A 21,092-nucleotide genomic window follows, 5' to 3' on the forward strand; every position below is an offset into this window, starting at 1 on the left:
CCGTTCCTTGATTTCTTGCTGGGACCCTAAAACCTCCTAAATTTAGAGACCTGTTTAGAGCTACAATTTTTATGTTTCGGAGTTTTTGAAAGTGCACTCAAATTTGGGAGTGATGATTGGTGATTTTAAAGCTACTTCACTACTAACTTTTAAATTCTTATTGACAACCCCCACCACCGCCGCCACTTCATCTCTAGTGGGTTATAAATCAGGATCCTCTTTCACTTCTTTTCCATGTGAAAACCATTTAAAAGGTGAACGTGGTTTTTCTTAATCTCCCCTGTCCTGTTTTCTTGTTCTTACTATGCGGTCAGATTTCCTTCCTCTCCTCCTCTTGTCTCCTTGATAGCCAAGCCAGCTCCTTTTCATGAGGTTTTCTTGTTGATGGCTTTGGTGGACGTGCAGAGCTGTAATTTGCCAGCACTCAGCCCTGCGAGATTTAATGTATTCACAAATCTGGAAGAGCAAGGTGAGTGGAAGAAATGAGCAAGCCTGAGAAGGGTTGGTTCACTTACGAACCATGACTCAAGGGGAACTTGGGTTGTCTGGGGGATGTGCAGAAGCACTTAGGGAGATGGGCAGTTTGGGGATTCAGGTAAAGAGCCCCTGTCCCCACTACTGTGTTTGAGGACTGTAATATGTACAGACTTTTTGCATGGAACACCATTTCTTTCACGAGACAGAAATGAGTGATGGGGAAATTAGGTGAGACGGAAATCCCACTTTAGACATGATAGAAAGCAGAACAAATGGTACTAAAGCCAGAAATGGTTTCATCTAAACCAGAGGTGATTCACTTTACATTACTTGTTCTCCAACATCAGTACATCTGAACTTCTGAGACATCCTGCATCTAAACATTGAAGAAGGATACCACCCCCTCATTTAGCAGCATTATGACTACTCCTGGGCCCTGGGATCTTGGGCTCTCTTTAAGCTCTAGTTTTGAGTCAGATCTTCAACTATTTTTAGAGTGTATATATAGCTTTTTCACAAGTGATCATCTATATTCTCGAATTCTTGTCTTAGCTTTCTTATATAATTGTATCAAAGTGCGGCCAGGACATTTATCACCTGTGCCAGTCACTGTGGCTTAGAGTGCAGCATGTATTTCTGAGTATTGTTAAGGGGCAGGGGTACCTAAAAGCCTGCCTTTCTGTCAATACACCCAGGAGATTTCAGGGACAAACTTATCCAGATACTCATAAGGAAGATGATAAGGATAACACACTTCCTGATTGCTTGAGCTCTCACAATTGATTTTCTTGCGTACTTTTCACAATTGCTTGGTTAGTTCTTATGTAGTGTCATAACACACTCAATATTATTTTAAAAGCGGGGATGTGGTTCAGTTCTGCTAATGACTATATGAAAACCAGGAAATATATTAAGCATGAAGCCAGGTTTATCTCTTCTAATTTCAAAGTCTGTGTTTTTTCTCTCCTCTTATCTCAGGGCTGGGCTCAGTGCCTGGATCTAGAATATACTGCCACACAGATCTCTCTCTCTCTCTCTCTCTCTCTCTCTCTCTCTCTCTCCTGAAGACAAATTGGTACTCATCTTGGCCTTGTCTACTTGGATGCTTCAGCATCTCTTTTAGATCCATTGCCAGGTGCCTTTTAGCTCTGTCCTACACAGTTCAAAGTAGAGACAAACTGAAGATGATTCTACAATAGGGACTCACAGGTTCATTGTTCTGCCAAACCATCCGTATGATTGCTTAGTGTCATTACAGCAAATAGCATGATAGCGCATTGGCCTCTTGACCCCAAATGTGTTTGAGTACATAACATTGATTCCCCGGATCATGTCCCAGATGTCTAAACCTTGTGATAACCAGAATTGCTTTCTTGGTTCAGTCTGGTTTATAGACTCAGGCACTCTATGACAAGATTAATTTCACTCATAAAGTGCACTTATATGTCAGCTGCACTTGACTAATTGTGATGCTTGAGTGCTAGCTTTTATACATTGACTATCAACCTCTTGACTAGAACACGATCCATGCTAGGAAAAAAAACATTTTGGGAAATAGGACCTTAATGGCCTCATTTTGACAAACATTGTATGAATAATCATTGTCAAGGAAGAGCTCTGTTGTTTTATTTAATGTCACTTTTTATTAGTTCTTTGAGAATTTCATACATTTTGATTTTAGTCTTCAGCTCCTTCCAGATCTACTCATCTCCAGTCCCCTCTCAACCCAGCTTCATGTCTGTATTATTAAAATGACTCTTAGTGACTTATCTTACATGCACAGATTAGTACATCTCTCAACCATTTTTCCAGTAGATGGTGGTTAATATAGGCTTATAACTGGTCAAGATGCAGATAGTAGGAGGCTGTTGAGTGATCAACTCTAACTGGTACATCATCACAGCCCATTCCTGAAGTTTAGGGATCAGTGAAATAGAGGATCAGAGAGAATGTAAGTCAGGGACCGTGTATGACAACGAAGCAGTGTTTCCCAGACACAGCAGGGCAGTTACACATGTGACCTCAAAACAACTGTGCCACAGTGGTACTTTACTGGGAACAAGTGGAATAACGAAGCAGTACATGCCACCTTGAGTCTGCTTTTCCCCTCAGGGTAGTCGGACAATGTTGTGCACTGGATGGTCTGGTAGGAATGAAGTTTAGACGGTAGGTGAGTTTGTCGGTTACTAGGTCAGCACGATTCTTCTCAGGAGATGGTTTTCAGGGAAATAGCCCTCTTCATTCTGGACAACAAGCTATACAAAACTTGGGGAGTGGACATCAGTGTTTGGGGTGAGTATACATTATTAACTGTGGCCAAGGTGCTGGGAATGCTTCCTTTGAATGGAGAGGAATTCCAGGTACTTGCTGGTCATATCCTTATAAGGAGAATAAGGAGAGAAGAAGCTTATCCTGTAATTCCATTACCAGGCTACTTCAGGGGTGACAGATGGGGGAATCAGAAGGCTTTGTGCACAGGGACACGCAGTCCCACAGCAAGGAGGAAGCAATCCCGAGACTGCTTAGACTCAGGATGAGATTTTCAAGGTTTGGACACATCTTACTCTAGACTAGCTTCCTCAGCTGCACCAGTTCCACATGTACACACACCAGGCTGGTAAACTATAAAACATATCTAGTTTATCAGTCAAGTCAGATTGTATATCCTAGGCTTCCTCCCTGAGCTTCAAATCATTTTATTTTGTTTGCACATAGTCTTTTTATATGGCGGCCACTGAGACTTGGTGGCTACCATAACTTAATAGGAGAAGATTGCTCATTTTCCTGCCTTGCTTGCATTTTCTTCTCCAGGCTCTTAGACTTAGTAAAGACCTTTGTAGTTCCCTTGTATGCATTCACTCACTTACCTGGTTTCATTTTGGTCTCGTATCTTCAGTGCAATTAGCACATCTCTACACCGAAGCTTTGGCTTCCTGATTCCCTGTTTAAAATTCTTTGATAATTTCCACTGGCATTGTTCTCTCTTTAACTCTGCCACGGCTGACCTCAGCTCTTGGAATTATCTTGTTTATTCATGTGTGAGGCAGGGACTTAGTATTCCACTCTACTCTTGAACTCACATTGTAGCCAATGATGACTTAAAGCTTACAATTCTCTTGCCTCCTCTTGCCTCTACTTCCAGAATCACAGAAGCAGCACTGGGGATTAATGGCAGCGACTCCTACCTGCTAGCCAGCTGAGCCCCATTCCCAGCAATGCCTTAACAACCTTTTGACTAATTATGATCAACACTTCATATTCTAGACCCTTTATAGACTCCTTGTAAACAATAGCTGAGGTAGTGAGATGTTTTGAAATATAGTCATGTCAAAGATTATCTAAATCACATGAACATCCTGAGCTTCAAAGCAAATCTTATCATGACTTCATGGTCCACTGGTCTCAAACCTGTGCCAATATCTTCACTAACTCATGCTAGGCAACCACTTTCTTCTTCCCATCCATAAACACTAGCGTTCTTTTGACGTCTGTTGCCACTATACCCTGTATTTTTCCACAAGCTTGGTGTATACTATTGCTTTTGTCTAAGGAAAGTTTCTCTTCCTACTACTCAAGCTAACACTTGTGAGTAATTTTTAAAACACACTTCCTCCTTTGCCCAGAACAGTGGCCTGTTTCTCCTGGCTTAGCTTTGCCAACAGCTAGGTACAGCCTTTCCTAGGAGCTGTAATTGTCCCTCCTGGTTTAGCATAGGATCAGTCTCAACCAACCCACTCCGCAGCATTCCACCAGCTAGCTTGGCCAATTTACCAGCTACTGCCCTGGCTGCTTTCTTTCTCTGCATACCTTTGTTCAGCAAATAAAAACACTTGGACAACTTTATTATCTTAGAACTTGCTGGATGCAGAATCTTCTGCCTGAACCTTATCAGCTAGCCTATATCAGCCATCCGATGGTGGTGGAGACTGCAGGTTCTAGCTACCCCAAGACCTTACACAGTTGTTGCGTGCTCCTCCTTCCAAACAGAGCCTGACTGAAAAGACCCTCTCTCTCCCTGCATCTCCTCTCTTCCTCCTGGAACCCAGAAGTCCCACCTTTACCCTTCACCCTGCAATTGGCTCTCTCCTCCTTTATTGACCAAACCAAGAAACAATTAGGGAGCCAGACTTTAGTATCAGCACCCCCTTCCCCTACAAACTCTTTCTCTTCCTGAATGTCTGCTTACCAGAGAGATGAGATTTCCCCAGCTGAGGGGTCAGTCTGGGTGCACAGCCTCTGAGTAGCTTTTGAATCTTTGCAGCTGCCTAAGCAGTAGTGGAATTAGTTTTCTGCCATCTTTCTTATGAATCAAGAGTCCCCTGAAACTTCTGAGTTTTGAATCAGTCCGAAGCATTGGGTCTTTGCCAAGAAACCTGCAAGGAGTGTGACATTTGTAACTACTTCCTTAAATCCTGAGTGTTCTCATTCCTGCCCCGTTTGTTCTCAGTCCCTTTTATCAAAGACCAAAACTCCACTCAATATGCAAGTATACAAGAAGACACCAATGTTGTATAGTCATATCGTTATACAATAGTGAATACATGTGCATGCATCTTGAAATTGATGTGAAACTGTAAACAATCATACAGACAATGTGTGTGTGTGTGTGTGTGTGTGTGTGTGTGTGTTACATGCCTCTGTAAGGCTGAAGAATACTCACACATTAACAAATGACAACATTAAAATAAAACATATTAGGGCTTTTGGACACACAACTTTTTGGTAAATTTCTTGCCTGGTAAGAGTAAATCCTAATTTTGATCACCAGATATAAAAAATAAATAAATTCTTTACTGATTCTCTCCCTTCTAATTAGTTGCAAAGATGAACCAGGGGATCCACCTTTCTCCGAGAACTGGGCAGCTATTGGCCATTTTTAAAATATGTTTAAAAAATCATGGTTAACATAGTGGTAAGATCTCTAAGTTTATATTATTAGCACATCTTTTAATACTAGTTTTCCTGTAAATGAACAAGGACATGAAGAAAATTGACTCCCTAATTGGTAGTTATCTTTCTCTTTCCTATTGCCCCAGTTGTCTAGAACTAGGATTCCTTACAACCAGTTGAGATAGTCTTATGCCATCATGGGACACGCTGTATACTCCACAGATGCCTTGAGATAGCATTCAGAAACGGTAGCTGATTATCTTGACTTCTAGAAGCACAGCCCCAATCCAGGCTATTTATACTGGAACTTGTGCAGTCATAGTTCTAATGAACTATTTACACATGGGCCAGAGCAGGATCATGTGCCCCTGTAGAAAGTTATTGTGACAGGTGGCAAGGCTTCATTTGGCTGAACACAAGCTTTAATGATTGTGATTGGGTGAAAGTCAAGGTTTAATGATTGTGATTGGTCGAAACACAAACTTTGATGACTGTGACTAGTCTAAAACAAGTACCTGTGATTGGTTTAAATATTACTCAGACTATATTGCAGTTTCTGAGGATCACAATACATTGATTTGGAGATTCGATCCTCTGCTATCTCTCCCAGAGTTACATGAGGTTCAATAAAAACTTCTCTAGTAGTAGCATGCAACGACAGCAGATTGTGGCACAGAACAGCAGAAGGAGTGACAAACTCAGGATGAAGGCATGGATACAGACAGATGCTTAACATAAAAGTAAGTATAAACCCCTATCATGTACCTAGCAAGGCAACTTGGGTACCCAAGAACTAGTTGGTAACACACTGCAGGCGTTGACTGGCGACTTGATGTGTGACTATAATGTCAGCATTTAGGGACTTCATTATTGGTATGGAACAAAATATTAAATTTCTTTTAGAGCAGTAGTGAAGTTCTCCAAGCACATATGATTTTTTTTTCCCTAGAAATCAGGCGAAAGGTTTTTTAGGTAAGATTGGGTACACCATGTTTGACCTGTGGACTTATGCAATGACATATAGACAAATTTCATTGGATTCCTGCCTAATATGGGGAGAAACCAGTTCAAGAGGAGTATCCCTCCCAGTAGTGCCAGTTCTTTGGGAGAGGTAGGTCCTTTCCAAAAATGAGCCACATCCAAGCTTCTGCTGGAGGTAAGTAGAAGTCATCCCTCAAGGGCCGAGAGCAGGTCAGAGTGGTAGTTAAATGATGTGTGGCTATTAGGAAAAGAATGAAGCTCAGTATACCTGGTGTGTTTCTAGGCAAAAAAAAAAAAAAAAGATAAAGAAGAGTCCGATGAACCATTGGTAGACTGTATTATAGACTTGGGGTCATGGAGAAACATTGCACAGCCTTACAGTAGAGAACGAATGGTTGAATGCACCTTCCTGAAGTTCAGTCAGAAGATAGCATAGGAAGGATGGAGATCCAGGTGCTTAGGAAGCTGTTTGAGGGATGGAGACGAAAGAGAGGATGGTTAAATTTGATTGTTGTTAATCCTGGACAGAAATGGAGAGTATGTCTTAAAGTAGGCATACAGGACTAGACTCCTAACCTGAGAGACAATAAAGTCCAGTTGTTAAGTGAGTATATTCGGGGGGCAGGGGAGATTCTTTTAGGTCAAAGCATGGAGGTATTTAACTCCTCAGTCCAATTTGCTTCCCCGCGAGTGCTTCCTGGCAAAAGGCCTGAGCTGAGAAGTACACATAGCACTTACAAAAGTATCTGATCATAGTAGGCCATTGGCATAACTCAGCTATGAGTTGTTCTGTTCCAGCCCAGCCCTCTAACCAGATTCATTCATGAAGCAAGCTTGTTCCCAGCGCCTGCCACAGCCCAGTGGGTTCATTCAGTCTTTCAGCTTCAGTTTTCTTATCTGTAAAATGATTGCCTTAGTGCAGCTCCCGGGCATGCTGCAGGTTGGGGGATTTCTGTGGACTAATATTCATTAGCACGGGGACACCCGTGCTGATTAAGTTGCAGTTAAGAGAAAAGTGACTTCTCTCACTAACCAGGCCTCTGTGTGTCATTTGTCAATCCTTTTCTGTAGTGGGAAGCAAGGAGCGGGAATGTAATTGATTCTACCCCTCTGAGTGATTCCTTATTAAAGCAGGGAGCAGGGCAACTTACTCTAGAGCATTTAATGACTTAGCAAGAATGTGCCACAGGATAACAAAGTTTACCCAGGCTAACTTAGGTTTGCTTTCTGCGCTGCTCTCGAGGTCTTTTAAATGAAGCAGTGTGGGAGAAGGACAGAAGGTGAGAAGCATAATCATTCACTGTGCTCACCACAGGAATCAAAGACAGTTGTGCCATCTCCTACTTACTGTTCCAATCTTCCTTTCAGGTAGATGCACAGGTGAGGGAAGCTGTAAGAGTTAAAGGCCTGTAAGTGGATTTCCCACGGAGCTGAGAACAATCCCAGGCATGGCTACTTGCTCTTCAGAGGCTGAGAAAATATTATTAAGTTATAAAGCATTGGCCACGGGAATCGCCTGTAGTCCTCATTGTTGAGCACCTCCTCCAAGCTCTATTTTAATTCACCATGGTTTTGTGTATTCATGGTCCTCATATCAAAGCTGCCAATTATCCTTCCTAAGTTTTACAGGAACGAACTAAATTTCGGAGGGTATATACAGTTTTCCAAGCTCACTTTGACTGTGGTATAACAGGATTTACAGGTAGCATGGAGGTCTGCCTTTAATGTAGTATTCCTGTAGTACAAGCAATTTAAGTATATCCCTGACTAGCTTACAAATAAGTGAGACTCAGACTATGGTTATTTTATTTGGCCTTGACAATTACTGTGGGTCACCCCTAAACTAGTTTTCTAACTGCTGGCCTGGCTACCTTCCCAGCAGTGTACCCCAGATACTTGCTGTTTCTCCTGGCCATGTATTCGTGGCCCATCTCCTCTCATGGCCACTTCTTCCTCTCTTCTTGTTAGTTCTCTTTCCCCTTGGTCTCTCTTCCTCCAACTAGGTCACTTCAAAGCCACCTACCTCTAAGTATATGCGTATGCCCAGCAATTGGCTGTAGCCAATTTTGTCTTATCTTACTTTATTTTGTTTTTTATTTAAATCAAGGAACAAGGTTTGTACAACAAAAGTTTATAAACATCAGAAGTCACTCACAGGCCTAGACCTTCAGATATAGAATTTAGCATTGTAATACACAGTGATAGTCAAAACCTCAACATTTTCCCACTATGGCAGACCTCTGCTTGAATCATTAATTATTTTAGTTCATTCCTTTTACTGATAAAGACAGAGGCTCATGATTATTTGGGGGAAATACAAACATTTCTGAAGAAAGTACATATCATATCCCATGTTGATTTAACTGCCTTTTCTCTAGATCATGTTTTCTTTCCAACACATTCTTCTCACCTACTTACTTGTAAGAGAGTGCTGTGCATGGGAGAGAAAATCTGTAATGAGGTGAGAATTGAATGGAAAAGAAACACAAATGCATCTCCTTTATTTATTGCTTCATAATCACAATGGCCACCCTGTGTAGACTAGCTCAGGGGTTTGCAGAGCACACACATTGCAGCAATTAATCTACTGGGGAACACCAAAAATGCTTATAGCCCAAAATTGGGAGTTTGTGCTGCTCTTCTGTGTATGTGTAGGGGACGCTGGGACTGTCCAAGGCAGAGGGGATGGGTGTGGATTCTCGAGGGCGAATATAAACAATCCAGGCAAGAGCTGCGACCTCTACTGAAGATCTATTTTCTATTACAAAGCTGAAACCATTAGTTAGACATTTCTTGTTTTCAGTGGACTGTATTATACAGTCCCTTTTCATGTTCAAGGAATGTCTCCTGAACCTCATTTTTAAGAGATAGGCGGTCACTCCTGTAGATTTGTGACAATCTATCTTGTTACAAGTCTATGTTTTGAAAACATAGTAGGTATACAAATAAACAGTGTCTTTCAACGTGTGTTTCCTGTTGGTAAGTCCTGATTTTCATTTTTCTCTTAGTCTGGATAATAAAGAAAATTTATGTATTAAATTGCATTGGTATGGTGATACACTTAGACAAAGAGATCTAGTATTGCCTCTGAGTTCCACTATAATACAGCCAAGATACACTATGAATTAGTCAAGTAACTTTCAGTTACTGTAAGCAAATATTTGTGATAATAATAAAGACCATATATTCTTGGTCATGGTTTCAGAAATTTCATTCTCTGATTACTTTGGGCCTATGGTGAGATTATAATATGGTAGCAAGTGTGTGACAGAGAAACATCTGATTGTATCCTGTGTGAAACTTAACAAAAAAAGGAAGATGAAGAAGCTGGATTCCAGTTTCCCATGCAAGGACTGGAAGACATACTAAGGATGCTGAAATCAGCACAGAGTGGCGAATTTAGTGTCCACGTGTCACAGAATCACATAAGTAGGGATACTCATTGCAACAGTTGTCCTAATTGCCTTTGTTGATGTGAAACAAATAAAAAAACTCAAAATACATTCCCAAATATGTGCAGTCCCCTTTGGTAGCATCTCAGAGAAATCAAAAGGCGTGGCTGAGGAAGAGAGTTTGCTTTTTCTTGCTTGCCATTTCTTCTTGCCCACTTGACCCTCTTTGTTGATAAATTGGTTCCTTCACAGACAGAAGAAGCAGCTTTTGTTATGGACTAAAGACAGGGCCTCTCTATGGGTACTAGATAGATAGATATCTATCGATAGATTTATTGTATTTGTTCCATTCTTCTATATAACTCTAACTAAAACAGCTGGATAATGACCTTTTATCACATGGGCCTTTGGAGAACATTTACTCAAACCAAGGCACCCAAGGATCAAGAGTCTCTGAATTTCTTTTTTTACAGAATTCTCTTTTGCAGACTCATAATCGTAATTGCTTATTATTCTGCTTTACCTGTTTTTGTAAAGCTGTGATGGATAGTGTGTCTAATCAAGGGAGGTGCAACATCTGGCAGATTTCTGAAGAGTTGTTTGCTTGGAGTGTTTTAGACTGTGCTGAAGTATGGACTTGCGAAATGAGCATAGGCTGTGTAGTCTCCTTTAAAACTCTTATGCTGGTTACTGTTCTAAATGGTCTATCAATCTATTTCCATTTACAATGTGTAAGATTGTTGTCTTATACAATTCTGCTGCATCGAATAGAGTCATTATAAAAGGTTAATTTATAAGTTAAGTGTTAATACATTTTGCAGTTTTATTGATGCTAAACATCATGTTAAATATTGCTTTTACCATTTTACCTTTTATTTCTATAAATTTTGACTTTATTCACCATATTTGCGGGAGTCATTTTGGTCTGTTTTAAATATAATCTCTCTCTCTCTCTCTCTCTCTCTCTCTCTCTCTCTCTGTGTTTGTGTCTTTGTGTCTCTGTCTCTCTCTCTGCCCACCTCCACCCCTCACCTCCACCCACACACACTACATGAACTTTAAACATATTTTTCCCCCTTGATTTTACTCATTCTGTTGCAGGCCAGAAATGCTCTTTTACAAAGAGAGTTAGTAAACATACCTATTTGTGCTATACTTTCCCTCAGATGTATCTTGAATTACCCTTATATATTTCCTAAATAGAGAAGAGACTTAGAAAAGGTCACAGTGAGTTGGGTGATAAGATATTATCTGGTTTTAGCCTCAAACAATGGAAAATGAGGATCTGGCCAAAACCAGGACTGCACAGAAATCCAGGACTCTGATAGGATGCTCTACTGAGATGAAGTATGACTCATGAGAGAGAGCGTTGAGGCTACTTGAGAAAGCTAGCTGACTGATCACAAGGCCAGTCAGGAATCCTCTACCTTCAGGAAAGGGACCAGGGTGTCACTGACAAGCCTTGGGAAAGTGATGCTTCTAGAATTGTATTTAAAGTAGCAGCAACCTGGTAGGGTGAGGGTTGGGGTCGGGGAGGAGGACAGAAAGCACAGGCTTGCTGGGGATGGAGGGTAGGAGGGCAACTTTTATCAACTAAGTGAAGGAGGGTGAAAGGAAGATTATTGTGTTCTTTAGATCAAAGGAGGGCCCTTCTCTCTGCTGCCTAATGCTTGCACCCAATTCCATGAGCAGATCAACATCGGCAAGTTCGAGAAGAAACACGGAAGGATCTAACAGGGTTTTTTTTCCCAGAAATTTTCGTAAAGTAAAGCCACAGGATTTTGGTGGGTTACTATTGCAAGCATGCTTTTAAAATTAAAGATTATTTTATTAGCAACAAGCTAATTAGCCAGCATTAGGCAGATGGAGTTCAAGCTCACAGCACTGCCAAAGGGGACTTGATGGAAAGACTGTAAACTGGGTGCCGGCAATGGTAAAGGATGCTCCCATTGTGGACACTTTGGGGATGAACATGATTGGCATGTGCTCCAGGGATCCCATGCTTCTGTACATACTAGAAGCAATGGAGGGAATAACGTCAGACATCTGGGCACCAGTGTTTGAGATAACATTACCCCTAATAGGTAGAAGGTGGAAGTGCCCCAAAGGCCTGTCAAGGGGAAAACTAATAAAGAATATGGGAGATATATACACATTGACTCTCTGCATAGTGGTAAGGTGGTAATGTATTTGATATATAGTGCAGAAGGGATGAACCTGAGTCCTTCACGAATTCACAAAAAGAATTCAAGAAAAACCAACCAACCAACCAGAGACTATGTGATGCTTCGACACAAATTACTCAGGGCAGTCACATTCCCAGAGCTGGAAGAGTAGACGTTGTGTGTCAGAGGTTATGTAGGTAGAAGGACGGGAGCTCATTCTAAAGGGACTTGGAGTGACTGTCTGGGAGAAGGTTCTGCAGATGGGCAGCTGTGATGGCTGCAGAGCTGCCTAATGTGAGTATTGAGAAAGAGCTGCACAGCACTAAAACCCTTGGGTACTTACCTAAGAAGTAAGCTTTATGCTCTACTTATCCTCCCACAACAACGTGTGGGCCATCTGCGTTCTAATGTAATGCATTCATCAGAGTCGTAGATAAGTCATTACTTTGTAAATAAACACCAACAATAACATTAATGACAGAAAACTTAAAACTGGCCTTTTAGTTTGGTGAGGATTTAATTTATGTCTGCTTAAGTTGCATACACTTAGGCTGGACCTTCATATATGAAGCTTGTTACAACTTAGACATTCGTATTATAGGAATTTAAATGCAAAGCCAATAAGTCTCATTTGAAGCAAAAAAAAAAAAAAAAAAAAAAAAAACCTCAAAAACCAACCAAACAACAACAACAAAACAAACAAACAAACAAGCAAACCCAAAATACAGAAAAACTAAGATCCTTGATTCACGGTCCATCAAAATAGGGTCACAGTCACAGTCACAGATTATTACTATTATTACTACTATGTGGTAGATCACTATACATGTGTCTAATTAACTAATCAGTATTTTGCTAATTTGTACATAATTTCTCATCTGAAGTCTTCTGGACCATTTGCGGATTTCCTCTATAAGTTATATTTAAGGCTATAGATGAAAAGTCTGAATCTCCTTACTATAGTTCTCTGTGATACTGTTACCCAAAAGGAAGCAGGGCAGCTTATCGGCTGGTGACCTGATGCTAACCAGGTACTCCTTACCTGAGTCATTCTTCATCAGATTCTGTTCCACCTACAATGAACCCAGATTTCAAAAATGTCCTCCGCATAGTCCTGTGACTGAGTTGCAACCACAAATTGCTTGTTACAGGTCTCCTGCAGACTGCACCTGGAATTCCTGAGTGAAAGAAAATGAAAGGTATTTGCTCCCTCCTCTTTGCATCCTGCAACCTGACCACAAAGTCTCATAAGGTTAAAGAAATCCAAGTGTGTGGGCCACTGTGGGCACTGAGAAATCCTGCTGCTAGCCAATCAGAACTGATGGCAGCAGTCAGTCGGAACTCTTTCAAGGTAGCTTAGTGAAAATGTGCCGCTTTTCTGTAAAGGGCTTTAATTTCCTCATGCCATTGACTGACCTTGTACCAAGAACCACTTCAAGATGCAGTGAGAAAACATGAAGCAAAGTTTGGGTATAGAGACCCACACCTTTAACCCAGTCTCTTGGAAGGCAGGGGCAGGAGGATCTCTGATTTCAAGGCCATCCTAGTCTACTCAGAGAGTTCCAGGACAGGCAGGACTACATAGAGAGACCATGTCTCAACACATGCGTGCGCACGCACACACACACACACACACACCAATATAACAATAACAAAAACAAAGAAACAGATTATGAGGTAATATATTAAATATATTTTATGTTTTACTGATTGTTAATCAAGACTGGGCCAATGACAATATTAAATATTTTTAGATAAGTTAACTTACAACATTAATAAAAATGTGCTCTCAATTGTCATTTTTATTTGTGCTCATATCATTCAGTATTTGGAGGGAGTTGAAGTTTTGTGATGTAATCCTAATGATAACCATTTGGTTTGAAAGTGTTCATCTATATGTGCATGGATGTGGTTTTTGTGCTTCTTTTATTTTTCTGTTTATTTTTTTTTATTTGCCTCTTTCCTAAAGAAAGATAAAGTGGAGTTAGGAGGGTGGGGAGTTAGGAGGAGTGAAGAGATGGGGAAAACATAATCACAATATATCCTATGAATCTTCAGTAAGAAAAGTAAAAACAATTCAAGGACAAAATGTTTCCTTTATTTCTTGAGATTATGATACAATTCCTCATCTCCCTGATCTCTGTTGTTCCCCTAATTCCTCCCACATGCCGTCCACTGCTGTCTTTTAAACTCTGGCTTTGTGTTTTTAAAAAAATAATTTTTATATACATATATGTTGGTACATATATATTCACAGATACACCGTGTGTATACTGTTACTTGTATATATATTTATCAGAGCTGACTGTTGGTTACTGCATAAGTCACTGGTGTGCTCTTCCCTGGGTAAGACCGTCTCTCCCACTCTTTACATTCCTTTTTCTTCAGATACTGAATTATTAAGATTCTCTTGAGTCTTGTTATGGGATCAGTAACATGAAAATCACCAGATCCTAATTTCTAGTGGGGTTTAAATCCTTCGTGTCACTGGATATTTGTCTATAATAAAGTGCACTATTTTCATTTGTTACTCCAAAGGTATGTAGCTTTTTTTTAATTAGATTTTTATTTGTTTATTTTGTGCCTGTGCCCACGTGTGTGTGTGTGTGTGTGTGTGTGTGTGTGTGTGTGCATGTGCCTGTGTGTACCCATTTGTAGAGTCCAGAGGACATCTAACTTACAAGAGTCAGTTTTCTCTGTCTACACCTGGGCCCCTGGAATCAAATTTTTGTGCGTTGTCTTGGCAACGAGCTCACCTACTTGCTGAGTCATCATCTCTCCAGCTTAGCATTCTGTTTACCACTGCAGCTAAAATCAACTTGTTCTCTGTTTTTATTTCTTAAGCAAAGTGTGTACTTTAATTTTTTTTACTTATTTTACATTTATTATTTTATATGTATGGGTGTTATTTTGTATGTACAGACCTTCATGTGCTTCTGTGTGCCTCAAGTGGCCAGATGAAAGCCTTGGACCTCCTGAGACTGGAGTTACAGATGGTTGTGACTTCCACATGTGTACTGGGAATCCAGAAGGCAAATGAGTCTTGTAGAAGATTAGCAATGTCGTTATGAATAGAGTCGCTTAGACATATTCAGTTATTTCAGGCTTCTGTCTTTTTTAAAAATTAGTCCTGTTCAGTGTTTATCTCCTTTGTCTGTATTTTTGACCGTGAAGCTCTTTCTTTTTCTGTTTTCCTGCCGTGGTATCACTCATTTCTGCTCTAGGCTTTTTTCCTTTGTGTCAGTTGAGCTTTTTCTTTGCTTTTCTTGGCCTAAAAGATGCAGGGGCACATCTTGCATTTAAGCTAACCCACCTGTTTAATGCAGGTATTGGCTGACACCAACTTTCTTCATTTTAGTACCTGACAAATTTTATTTCTTACTCTCAAGTGTTTCAAGATACTTACATTTTTCTTCACTTTATACTTTAATTGGTTGCTTCAGTTTAATGCATTTCTGTAATTTCTAACTTTTTTTTCCAAAAACGTTAGACCATTTGGCCTGGAGTTCAATTTCAATCTGCTAGGTTTTTGTTTGTTTGTTTTTGTTTTCATTTTCTATGTATATGATGAGAGTTGAAGGTGTGGTGTTAACTGCTATTAGCTTGAAGTCTGTTTTTCCCTTTTTTCAACTGCTATTCTTACATACTTGAGTGTTCCAACATTGGCTACAACATATCTAAAGCTGTTATTTCCTTTTGCTCACCTGACCTCTTTATCTTCATGCTGAGCTTTCCTTCAACCTCATAAAGGTAGGGGTTGTGGTCATTGGAGGAATAAAATCTTGACAGATATTATACTATTACACCCAACATAACACAACTGTCCCTTGTCAGGGACTGAATTCAAACTTTACTATTTAACAGTAGAGGAAAGGATGTTGGTGTTTAAGGGATCAGGAGAAGGGGGAGTGATAGACAATGAGATTAACTTGCTAGTTCAAATGTAAAGAGGAGAAAACTTAACTACTACTGACATTATTCAAGGAATAAGAAATAGAATAACTTCCTCCCTCTCGGGGTCGTTCAGTGACCTTTAAGAGATTAGCTTAGAGAGTAGCCTTGAACTAGAAAGTTCTATACATAGAAATCTCAATAGTGGGATGAAAATCTAAGTTAAATTAATCTTTCAAGTCAACAAGAATGTAAATGTTGGGCTGGGGTAAGCATAAGTCTCCTCTGGGAACAAGAAGAGCTGCAGAAGGCAGCCTGTGTGTTAGTCTCCTATTGCTGCTGTAACAAATTATTACAAACAGTGGCTTACAATATCACAGATCTGTCAAGTTGCCACTTTGTTGCTCATGGGTTTAAAATAAGCTTTGCTCAGCTAAAATCACTGGTGTGGCAGCGCTTCCTGTCCAGATTAAGTAAAAATTAATTTCCTTGCGTTTGCTGTTGTTGTTTTGCTCTTCTTCGTTAACGGTTCCTACTGCTGTATTCACAGTGAGAACACTGCTTCTTCACATCTCTCCTTGACTCTAAGTCTCCTCTCTCCTTTTCAATTTATGTAAAAACCTTGCAATTATTCTGTTTGTACTCATGTAACCTACTATCAAATCCCTACTACAGAACCTTTAGTCACCTCTGCAGAGCTGTTATCCTTCACAGTGTAACAACACACTCATGAGTCCTCGAAACTAGGACGTGGACCACTTTGAGAACTCCGCTACTGCAATCTAATTTGTTTCACGGTATAGCTCCTTTGGAACACAGCTTCTTCTATAAAGAGATCATCTCCTTAAAACATTTATAGGAATACTAAGGGATTAGTCATATTGTCACATGGACATGCTTTTCTGATTACAGTTAATTGATCAGTTTTGGATTTCCAATCTATCTGGGCTATAAATTCATTGGAACTTAGAAATTTCAATTATTGTAAAGACTCTTGAATGTAAACATTGTGAATTATTTGAGCACTTTAGTTTTGCTATGTGGAAAGATTATTGGCAGAGATAGATAGATACAGACAGACAGAGAGACAAAGAGAGAGACAGACAGAGACAGAGAGAGAGAAGGGAAGAAAGCGTGGATAAGGCATAGACAGCCTTGTAGGTGCCTGAACTCTTGTTTCTCAGGTTTTTGAAATTTAACTGGTATTTTTCCTTTCCTATATGCAATAAGAAATACCAGAAACACTGGTCAGAGATTCTATTCAATAATCTCATACTAAGCCTTATCCATCACTGATAGACTCAGGAGCTGTCATTGTCCTCATTTCTATACCCCCTGCTCAGACCAGCAGACTCGAAAGGATAGTTCCTATCTAATTGTCAAATAGATGACCCTGGTTTAAAAGCTCGAGTCACAAAATAAAATGAAAGCTCACTAATCTATGAAATGGACTGATAGGGAAGAGGATGGTAGGGAGGGATGGAGGGATATAAAAGGGGTTTCGATGTGACTAATAATAATGTACTCTCTATGATTTCATACGTATGAAATTTTCAATGAACAAAAGAAAAGGATAGGACAATGATATTTTAATACCTTAAAGCCACTTTAAAATGTTTTTAGGTAGGATTCTTGATAACATTGTTCATCAATACAAGAGCTGAAATAAGTAAGGCTGGTTACAATGTTGGGAAGTGTTGATCAGAGAGTATTTAACAATCACTGCAGAAGGCAGATGTGGTGTTTAATAACCCAAATTTTAACAGACAGGAAACTGAGGCAGGAGGACTTTGGCTAGGGCTATATACTGAGACCTTGTCTCAAAATGAAAATCATTGTGAACAACATGGGAAGAATGACTTTTTAGTCTAGTTAGAAGTTGGTGCTGAGTGTCTCAAACATATTCCTTAATTTCAGGGACAGTGTTCAGTAACAATAGAAAATGGAGGTGAATACTGACTCCCCGGTCCTTTTCTCCTGTCATGCTCAGCGTAAATACAGGGCACGGTAGTCCTTATTGGTGCACAGAAGGCTGTTTTTTTATGCCCCTTAGTAAGTAAAATTTGATTTCATTATATGTCACATAACCAATCAGCTAGCTTCACATTCTTTGGAATCTAACTAAAAGTTCTTACCTCTTTGCCCTCAGAATCTCTGTATTATGGAGTCCCTTTTCAACTCTTAAAAAGATTTCAGAGACTCAGATATTTATACTTTATTTACAGTAAGAATGAATTAAATTGGTTTTCCTTGATCACAAAGAGATCAAATTCCACAAGTACTAAAACAAACTTGCATATTTAATTATTTAACCTTAAAGTAAAAATAGTTCATGGGCTCACAGCCCCCCATGGCCTTTTGTGATGTCCAGTAACTCATTATCCAAGTATACAGTTTCGGTAAATACCGTCATGAAGGTACTAGTTAAGACCAAGTTCCACTGTTTGTTTGCTCCTTTTTCTAATACAGCTGCTTTGCATTCTGAAAAATCCCAGTCATTATATGTTAGCTGTTTCAAACTCTACTTTGCCTTACATTTAAGGTTTACAAAGATAGCGTATCCTGGATTTTTCAGTATCTCAGTGTCAGATCAACATTTAAAATTACCCTCAAATATTCATTAGAGGAAATGACTGCATTCTATAGGCTGGATGGGTGTTCCTGATGTGGTGATGACCAATTTCTGCTGCTGCTTCTTGTGGGAATTGACTAAGCTGGACATATGAATAAGGAAATTAGTGATAGAAGGGTATAGATATTAATCCCATCCAAGGTGTGAAAACTTGTCATGGACTGAATGAGAATGTCCCTCATGGTTGCATACACTGGTTTATTCTCTAATTAAAGAACAGTTTGGAGAGGGTAGGAGGTGTGGCCTTGTTGGAGGAGGTGTGTTACGAGGTGAGGACTCTGAGGTTTCAACAGCACATGCCTGACTCAGTGCTCGCTGGCTCTCTCTCACTGCCTGCTGCCTGTGGATCCGGATGTAAAACTCTTAGCTACTCCTTCAGCACCATGGATGTCTGCTTCCATCAGGATGGTAATGGACTAAGCCCAGAAACTCTAAGCAAATTAAATGCTTCCTTTTATCAGAGTTTCTTGGCTCATGGTGTCTCTTCATAGCAACTGTACAGCAATTCGGACAACATGGTAGAATGTTAGAAGTTTAGGAAATTCTCAGCTGACTAACGACCAAACCGTCTAGTGGTCTGGGCGGCATATGTAATGCCAAACTTTATATTGTAATATGCCAAATCTCATCTTGTCTTATGTACTGCCAACATCACAATATTTACATATGTGAATAGTTACATATGAGAATAGTTATAAGAAGAATCATGCCCATGGGTCTACTGTCCTTGTGTTCCTCTGGATCTTTGGGTCTTTTTTTCAATGTTTGACAGTGTCCTACTATGTCATGGTGTAGAGTGATTAATGTGTATGTTTGTAGCACAAAGCAGCTGTGGCAAGTTGTAGGCCTACTTTACAGTCAATAATAGAACCAGCCCTGAGGAGATATTTTGCTTGTTGTGAGCTCTTAGGAGATTTTTGATGGCTGTCTTCAGACACACCAGAAGAAGTCATCAGATCCCATTATAGGTGATTGTGAGCTACCATGTGGTTGCTGAGAATTGAACTCAGCACCTCTGGAAGAGCAGTCAGTGCTCTTAACCACTGAGCCATCCCTCCAGCCCTTTCCCAAACCTCTTGCAGAGACCCAATTGATTTCACCACCAGTTGCATGACCTCAGCAGGTCTCTGAAACAATGGTGGAAGAATCAATGGCCCCATCAATCGTCCTCTTTCATCCAGTATCATACGGATGATATTGCCATATTTGACGGCCAACTCAGGAATGGCCCTGGCCTATTTGGACAGTATCTCGGCAGCTTTTGAATAATATCTAAAATAAAAAAACAAAGCCACTTACAGCTTTTCTTTTCATATATTAGAAGTTTAGTTGTGTGAGGTCATTCCCTAAGAGCATTCTGCCTTTTCCATGGCTACAGTACGTAAGAGATGGTCCTTTTTAAACTCCAACCTTCTCCTGAACACATGACCTAGGGACAACATTAAAGTTTCTAGTACTGCACTTCGCTCCAAACTGTACAGTTTGCATTTCTTTTTGCCCCAGTTGCTCTATGTGTAGAACTCCTGCATAGGCATAATCAGTAAAAACAATAGTAAAGCCATTATTCTCTCTGGGGATTTTTCCACAAAATGCATTAATCTATTCTTTAAAATTTAGCCTCCTGTAGATTCTTAGGATACAGAGCAGAAAATGGCTGGAATACTTGACAAAATATCATGCAATTGTACTCTAATATTGTTACTAATAAAAGCCCCATTTTTCTTTGAACCCCAAAGAACCATCATCTCTATGACCCTCAACACTACTGTCTTCCATGCTCTGACTAGAATGGCCCATTAGGTTCTGCTTACATCATTTAACTTTTTCTAGTCCAAAGTTTCAATGGTTTCCACATTCCTTCCAAAGTCAATGTGATCAGAGTCTTCACAGGACACTTCACCCTCAGTATAAAATTCTTTGTTAAATTTCTGTTGGTGTAATAAACTACCATCACAAAAAGGAAGTTATAGATGAAATAGAGTTGAGCATTCATGGCAGGGAGACATGGCAGCAATTATCTCCAGTGACAGTAGTAGCAGTGCAAGGCTGAGAAGTCGCATCTCCATCCATAATATCCTGAAAGCTCTATTTCATCCCCAAACAGCAACACTGACTGAAGTCTTAGTATTCAAGCATGTGAGCATATGGGAAACATTTTTAATCCAAGCCACCACAGATAATACAGTGTTTCCTAAAACATCACTTACTTCAAAACGAGGTAGGCTGAAGAGTAGAACGCCTTAAGCAAGAGTCTTTGTTTCCCCTCATCCCATTTCTTGGAGAATTGTGGGAAGTATCATAATAAAATGAGATCGTGAGTAGTTCGAGTCAGTCCAGTGTTTCTCAAATTTATTTGGGAATAAAAATTCTTCTTGTCGTGGCAGAGGTCTTGACTTGTAATTTCTTCAGTGTAGGACAATGATGAGAGTGGACTGAGGGAAACTGGGCACCTACTTGCTAACAGCAGCTGGTAGGAGCTTGGAGCACCTATTGAGGTCACCAGCTCCATCAGGTAGAATTTACCAGAGGAAGAACATCATCACAAACATACCCTTTTGGCTATCAAGTATACTAAAATGCTAATGCAGCATACTTCCTGTTTTCATTCTTACACAGAAAACAAATCGGCACACGTGCATCATCTGTGTGCTCTTATTTCTAATT

The sequence above is a fragment of the Rattus norvegicus genome, chromosome 7, assembly GCF_036323735.1.
Source record: "Rattus norvegicus strain BN/NHsdMcwi chromosome 7, GRCr8, whole genome shotgun sequence".
Classification (NCBI taxonomy): Eukaryota; Metazoa; Chordata; class Mammalia; order Rodentia; family Muridae; genus Rattus; species Rattus norvegicus.